Below are 8,424 nucleotides of genomic sequence, written 5' to 3'. Positions count from 1 at the left end.
TTATACACTTCCCCTGCAGTGAGTGGTAGTAAGACAGTAAATGTGCTTCATTGAATGCCAAAGACTATTCTGTAGGAGTGTTCTAAAAGACACACTCTGAATTGGACAGGAGGTCGTGTTTGATGAATGTTAAGGTCCCTTATAATGTGAACATTTGTTCATTAGTTCATTTGTTTATTCATTCAGTCACCCTGTTAGGCAATCATTACTGCCACAAGCATTTACTGAGCACTGTGTTGCCGATGACATAATTGTGAATAAGAGCTGATCATCCAGTAGAAGAAAATATTAGCTGCCATGTACCCAGTACCTCTCATGAGTCAGACAGTGTTGATTGCATTGTCGCTGGTCTTCACAATGATCTTGCAGGTTTTTATAATGTTGCTGTGAATGAGTAAACAGACTCAGGGTGGTTAAGTGACCTGGATAAGATCATACAGCTAGAAGGTAGCAGAGCTACAGCTTGACAAATAATGATTTTAGAATCCTATGCAAATAAAACAAAGAGCAACTTCAGAGTGGGTAGCCTGTTTCTGAAACTTTGAGAGTTAATAAAGAAACCTGTTCAAGTATTTGTGCAAAATTTGCCTTTTAAGGTACTGCATTGATGCACAGAACCCTACTTCTACATTTAAGGAGGTATCTCTGTAGATGGGAAGAAATTCAGGCATGCCACAGCTGGGATGCGTCCCTCAGATGGCTTCATGGAGGGGTCACATGGACATACCCTGATAGGAAACAGAAGACGCACAGATGGGTGAGAATTAAGGAGAGAGAGCTTCCCAGGCAAAGAAAAACAAACATATAAACCTTTTATTTTAAGAAGAAGGGGTTCTATGTTCCTTTTTTATGCCATACTGAACGTTCACCATATCTTTCCTCATCCCCCCTTTGGTGACAATATTGAGTGATAATATTCCCTACGGCTGCACATGAAGAACATTTTAGAAGAGGGTAAAGTGCATTTAGACAACTGTTACCTATCATGATTGAAACCTGGACAAGCAAAACTAGCTAGCAATTAGAGAATTTTTTCACCATCAAAGCCAAAACAGGATCCCGTGGTAGCCTGAGCATGGGTTGAGTGTAAGGAGCTCTGGGTTCTGGTACCAAAGTGTCCTAGCTGTGGGATTAGGTGTCTTAGGCTGTTCAAACTGATATAACAAAATGCCGTGAACAGGGTGGCTTATAAACATCAGACTTTTATTTCCTGGTGTCTGGATGCTGGGAAGTCCAAGACTAAGATGTGAGGAGGCTCCGTGTCTGGTGAGGGCCAGCTTTCTGGCTTATAGTTAGCACCTTGTCACTGTAGTGGCAGAAGGGGCAAGGCAGTGCTCTGGGACCTCATTTGTAAGGACACGAATCCCATTTATGGAGGCTGAGCCCTCATGACCTAGTCATTTCCCCAAGATCCTACCTCCTAATACCATCATCTTGGGGGTCAGGTTTTGAACATATCAATTTTAAGGGAACACAAAGATTCAGGCCATAGCACTTTTTTGCAATCCATAGTTTTTCTGTGTCTTTGCTCCTTATCCCCAAAGTAAATGGGCTGGGGTGGACCAATCAGAGGATTTTGACTACGCTCCAAGAAGCTACAGCGACTCTGGGAAAATACCTTGTGGAGCAATGTGAAGTCTGAGGGGGATGCCAAGGTGGAGAAGATCTGTGTCCCTCATTCCTGCTTTAACCCAAACAGTTCTGCTCTATGTGCCTTCTCTATTGGCATCCTGCTTAAGACTTCATTTGAACAAAGGTTCCTCTTCTTTAAAAGGGACGCATTGGGCTCTAGGCACTATGGTACCTCCAAGGCTTCTTCCAGGGGTCCTGGCCACCAACTCTGTGTTTGGCTAAGGCCTTTGCACTGCCCTTTACTTTAGAGTTACTGCAGTTACTTTACAGACATGCAGGCCTGCTCACAAAGCACTGAGAACTGGGATTTGGCTTTGGGTCAGGAATCCTGGTGCTATCAGTGTGGGCTGGGGTTGGAGCCACAGGGCCTTCCAGAGAGTATGACTTTCTGGAAAGATGTGGAGGAAATTTAGCAAGTCATTAAGGAAACGACTGGTGAGCAGTTCGTGATCTGTGGCCAGCGCTGGCTTATTTGCATGACGGATGGTTGAAACAGGATCCTACCTGTAGCTTCTCCTCCAGTGGCTCCAAGCCAGCCCCTCCACAGTCTGTTTTGTCTCAAAAGCTTCTAGGTCTCCATGCATCCCAAATAGCTGGGACAACTACATATTGGGTGGGCCAGAGACTGAGGGCATCAAAGAAAAAAGGATGGAGCCAAAGAAAGATGTCCCTTGTGGTTTTCTTCTCGGACAGATGGAAATCTGGAAAGTGCTATTCTAAACTACATGTAAAGTGGTATCACTGAATATAATTCAGTGATTGGGCTGTGTGGCTCTAGACAAACTACTAAACCCTTCTGGGTCTCCAATTCTTCCTTGTAAAATGAGAATAATCATTGTCTACACTTCACAAGATGCTTGCAAATTTTACATGAGCGAATACTGATATGGCACTTAGCACAGAGCCTGCTATAGCAGTTTTTCTTTTTATCCATTATTTGGTTCTCTTGGACTTTACTCTTCATTCAGTTAAAATGGTGATAAAATACAGATAATAAATGAAGGTGTCACACTGGCTTTTGTACCTGAGGGACAGTGACTATATGTGAGTGTGTGTGCATGCTGGTGCATGTACTATGTGCTCAGATATGACATAGGAATCATAGAAATAGATATGTTTGAATTTAGGCTGTATAGTGTTGTGTCTTTTCTAACCATGACAGAGATAAGAAAATCCTTGCAGTCAGGACATGCCAAGCTCTGCTCATTTATTTATTTAAGGAATCCTTGATGTCTTCTCCATGCCAGTCATCATGCCAACTGCTGAGGATACACACAAGATTCATAACTTAGTGGAGATCACTGAAACAGCTGGGTGAGTGCTCACCTAACCATTTATTTGACACACACTTTAAGTGTGTATTTTATGTCGGATATAGTACTAGATGTTGTTAGAGATGGAAAGAAAACAAAGATTGGGTCTTTGCCCTTGAGAAACTTACATCCTGCTAAGAGGGGGGTAATTGGTAGCAGCAACAGCTATAGCACTACCAGCAGCTTGTGGAAAGCTCTCCCAGTTCAGGGTTTATGCTTGTATGACCCATGTGGTCCTCACAAGGGGTTCTTCTGCATCAAAAGTCTGTTTTCAAGGCTGACTCGACAGCTGTAATGTCAGAAATACAGAAGACTAGTAAATTACAAATGAGACTAACCCTCATTCAAATTTTTTTTTAAATCCGTTAAACAAGTCAAATTCAGCAGGCCCACTGTTTCTTATCTGACTTCATTTCAAGTTCCATAAAATGGAAAAGACTGTCCTCAGTTATATAGATGAAGAGCCTGAAGTTCACAGGCATTTTATGTCACTTGCCCCAAGTAGCACAGAGCTTTCTTGGCAGGGCTGAGGATCGAGGCAGGGGGCACAGGCAGCAGCAATTTAGGGGCTTCCAGGAGGAGCCTGGCCTCTTACAGCCTTACTTAGAGAAAATGATACTCCCTGGCTGATCGTACTCTTGTCTCCCCACTTCAATCCTCAGAAGCAATTTTGAATCTCTTTAGAGTCATCTCTCTTTGGTGGCCAATAACCCTTTTTTCCTGGTGGCTTTTTCCGTTTTGATCTCCTCTATCCCAGCTGCCTTCTCGGCTGTGGCTCAATAGATCATTTCTCTCCCAGCCTCATGCGTTTAGATAGAGTCTTTCTATCCCACTGTGTCAATTTTTTATTTTCCAAAAGCTCCATGTGCTAGAATTTTAATACTGGAGACTGTTTCCCAGTTGGGTCTTGTCCCTGCTAGCCAATGATATCATGTTTCTTTTAAACACATGGCCGGCGGTTTCATTCTCTTCCACATTTGGATGCTGTTTATGGCTTCTGTGAGGGAAAGGTTAATTTCCCTTCTTGGTGTCTGATTCTCTTCAAAGACATAAATAGCCAGCTTGGTTTAGTTGGAGTCAGATGTCTCTGTGTTGACCTAAGCTCTCAGAGCCTCTGAATAATGGTCAATGGTGCCTGACCAATAATTTGGTAAGCATGTTTTGCAGTGATGGCTCATATTTATTTTGGCATTCAAGTCCTATTGTGCCTGCCTCCATCAAAATCTTTTGTGTCTGCTCTCTTCTCCCTATCCCCACAATTCCTTTCCCCATTCGGGATTCTGTGCCTCTCTCAGGCAACCACTGTGGCCTTATTGATCTAGCTGCAGTTCTTTCCCTGTGTCCCTCCATCTCACCCATTTATGCCAGGTGAATCTTCTGGAAGCACAACTCTGATCCTATCACACATCTGCTCAGAAACCACTCATGACTTCCCATTCCTTACAACATAAAGTCCAAATTTTTATATAGTTCTTCAGTTCAACCTTGAGCTTTCTGTGAGATTTTATGTTTCTAAGTCAAGCAGAATGTCTGGGAGCTTTATCAAGTCCTCTAAAAAATAGTTTTCCTGACTTGTAGCTTCTTGCTGGTATGGTTATGGTATTCTCTCTGCCTAGGATATTTCCCCTCTTTTCCTACATCTGTCCACAGTCTTGGTGTCCTTCAAGACTCTGCTCAATGCCACCCCCTCCAGCCGGTACACGACCATCTTCTCAGGCCACCCCTCATCTCTGTGTCATTCTTGTTTGTATTCTCATTACAACGACTGCAGTGACGTTTACCCACTAACTGACCTCTAACCACTTCATCAGTGAGCCACAAAATCTACCAAATACACTATCTCTTCAGTTGGTCTAACTGTCAAAGTTGATGTTAGATTATGAACTGGCTGGCTTATACTTAAAGTTGACACAAACTTTCCCACCTAGACCTTCATGAGCTGGAGACCAGTAAAAGATGGTGGTTGGTGAGACAGGTATCTTAGCAAAGCTTTACTTCCTCTGTTCTGAGCCTGATCAAGGGACGCCTGTGCAAGCACATAAGGCTGAGACCCTCACACAACTTCACCAGTTCATCCAAACTCTGGCTGCACTCACAGTCTGGAGCTGGACAGTCCCGTCTACCCTGCAGCTGAACTAGGCATTTGAAAACACAAGTTCTGTCCCTTGAGGCTCTTCTGAATTCACTGGCAGCCTCTTCGGCTGGTTCTCATTATTGCCATCAAGCCATGTCCTGGGCATGCACCTTCACTCATTGCACCTGGTGTCCATTTCCACATCCCTCTGGTCCCCACGTACTGCCGCCATGCTGGGGGCCTTCTGTGTTTACACATGTGAGCCGTTCCACTCCTTGTTCTCTCATTTCCTTGCTCTTCTCACCTCTAGTGGCTTCCCCTCCAAGCCACTTCATTCACCCACTTTGGTGGCTACACCCTGGGCTTGGTCATATTCTGGAACTGCTCCACCTGGGAAGTCATAAAATTTACACCTCCCACTCTCTGACCACAGCCTTCCTCTCCTTCCAATTCCTTTCCTCACTTACTCCCCACTTCCTTGTTCTTTAATTGGAACCTCAGCTTCCTGGGCCTTCTTCTTTGTGCGATCTGCTGCTCTTATCTTTACTCTCATCTCTATTTATATAGATTCCATTGTTCGTCACCTCGGCAGTTCTCTTCACTTTAATGCCGAGGTTTTGCAGTCTTCCTGTCACACATACATCACAAACTAAGCACAGGCAATTCCAATCATCTGCTTTATCGGCACCCCTAGCCAGGATGTTGAATTCCATCAAGGGAAAATCAATTCCAGCCTGCAGATCAAGATCACTATACATTAATGCATTTAAATTAAGGCACCTCAACAGATGCCTCGATGCTGCTTCAGTTTTCAGGTTTCTTGCCTGTTCTCCAGTAGATATTCTAAGATTCGCCTCCCTTTTTAAACCTCCACCTCCACCTGTAATCATGCTTATCACATAAAAAAGCAATCATCTCCATTTTCTGTTATGAAACCTATAAACTGGCATGCATCCCTGTCTTTCCTTTTCTCTTTAAAATTTTCTCATCCAGCTTTTCCGACCCTCTCATGACCTTTCTGTTTCATGTATTTCCTCTCTGATGGTTTTGTCGACATTCCCTTTTCTTGATTGGTGCTTCCTATCAGCATGTAAACATATTGATTTTTTCCATTATTAAAAAAGATAACATATTTTCTCCTACTTTCTTAACTCTATGTCTCTCTCTACCTAGCACCCTAACCCCGTCTGCCAGGGATATGGAATCAGAACCTGCTTGGCTTGTGGAACTGGAGGAAGTTCCATTTGAATTGAGCATATGATGCTAGGGTGGAGGGTGGGGAATGATGCTTAGTAAATGTCAGTTAAACTGCATTAAATGAGCAGAGGTTTATGAGGGACCAACACTTTGTTGAGTAAATATGCCAAATATTTGGTAGTTACACAGAAATATGACAGCATCATTGCCTTCAAGGAACAGATCATCTAGCTGGAGAAAGGAGTTATTAACCCTTGAAAAGGTGGCAGCACAGAGGAGGTGCTAACTGACCTGACTCAATCTTGAATAGGTGTCCTGGATCTGATCCTTTCTTGTTACCTCTCACTCACTATGATGATTTAATTCAATATCTTCCTTCCATCCGTTGTTTCATTAGCTCCCCTTGTTGATTTCCCTACTGATATTCTTTCCTCACTTTACAAATTCGACTTTTAAAATACAATCGTGTCACTTAACCACTGAGAAACGTTCTGAGAAATGTGTCATTAGGTGATTTCATTGTTGTTCAAACATCATAGAGCATAGTTTCACACACTTAGATGGCATAGTGATATGGTTTGGCTGTGTCCTCACCCAAATCTCATATTGAATTATAGTTCCCATAATCCCCACATGTTGTGAGAGAGACCCAGTGGGAAGTAATTGAATCATGCATGTCATTACCCCCATGCTGTTCTCATGATAGTGAGTGAGTTCTCATGAGATTTGATGATTTCATGATTTCATTTCCCCCTTTTGCTCAGAACTTATCTCTCCCGCCACCAAGTGGAAAAGGACATATTTGCCTCTCCTTCCACCATAATTTTAAGTTTCCTGAGGCCTCCCCAGCCATATGAAACAGATCAGTTACATCTCTTTTCTTTATAAATTACTCAATTTCAGGTATTGCTTCGTAGCAACATGAGAATAGATGAATACATATAGTCTACTATACGCCTAGGCTACAAACCTATACAGCTTATGATTTTTGTATCTGAATATTTCTAAATATAGAGAGAGTACCGTAAAAATATGACATAAAAGATTTTATATCCTAGTGGATGCTGGGCTTAATAACTGGGTGAAAGGATGATCTGTGCAGCAAACCACCATGGCACACATTTACCTACATAACAAAACTGCACATCCTGCTCGTGTACGGCTGAACTTAAAAGTTGGAAAAAACATATTTGAGGGAATTTTCATTACTAAAATAGTAAAGGTGATGTGAATACAATCAAAGAAACATTTTGTTTTACTGTAATGACTACTGTATTACTTTTACATAATTCATAGTGTTACAATATAAGGAAAAATAAGTGAGTTAAAATTATCTACCAAATTATCAATGAGATACTGTAATTTTTATTATTTTCATTCATAAGTGAGCCATTCATTAAAATATTCTAAAATTGTTAATTTTGTTAACAAATTTATTTTTACTGTGTAAATTAAAAATGTCAATTAGACTAACCCCCCTCAAAGTAAAAAGAGAGTTGTGTACATGATGAACAGCTGTAACACCAAAGCATTAAACTTAAGAGTAATGTTAATTTTGTAGGAAATCATCAACTTTGAAAATCGTATCTTCAAATTATTGAGAGGATTGCAATTTAGTAAAAATCTTACAAAAAAGAACAAATTCAAAAAATTAAAAAATGATATGCCTATATAGGACATTTACCATGAATTGAGCTGACAGGGCTAGACATTGCACTGAGTGAGTCAGTGAGTAAGTGGTAAGTGAATGTGAAGGCCTAGGATATTACTATACACTACTGTAGGTTTCAGAAATACTGACACTTAGGCTATGCTAAATTTGTTTTGAAAATATTTTCTGGTTAGGCATGGTGGCTCATGCCTGTAATCCCAGCACTTTTGGAGGCTGAAGTGGGCAGATTACTTGAGGTCAGGAGTTTGAGACCAGCCTGGCCAATATGGTGATAACTCATCTCTACTAAAAATATAAAAATTAGCTGGACGTGGTCTCCCATTCCTGTAATCCCGGCTACTCAGGATACTGAGGCAGGAGAATTGCTTGAACCTGGGAAGTGGAGGTTCAAGCTAGAGTGCAGTGAGCTGAGATCGTGTCACTGCACTCCAGCCCGGGCAACAGAGTGAGACTCCATTTCAAAAAAATTTTTTTCTTTCTTTAATAATAAATTAATCTTAGGGTATTGTAACTTTTTACTTTGTAAACTTTTAATT

This window comes from Sapajus apella, unplaced genomic scaffold (genome assembly GCF_009761245.1).
Source record: "Sapajus apella isolate SASKATOON/1434 unplaced genomic scaffold, GSC_monkey_1.0 scaffold5, whole genome shotgun sequence".
NCBI classification, from domain to species: domain Eukaryota; kingdom Metazoa; phylum Chordata; class Mammalia; order Primates; family Cebidae; genus Sapajus; species Sapajus apella.
The sequence above is the reverse complement of the archived record's forward strand: the minus strand, read 5'-3'. Positions refer to the sequence as shown.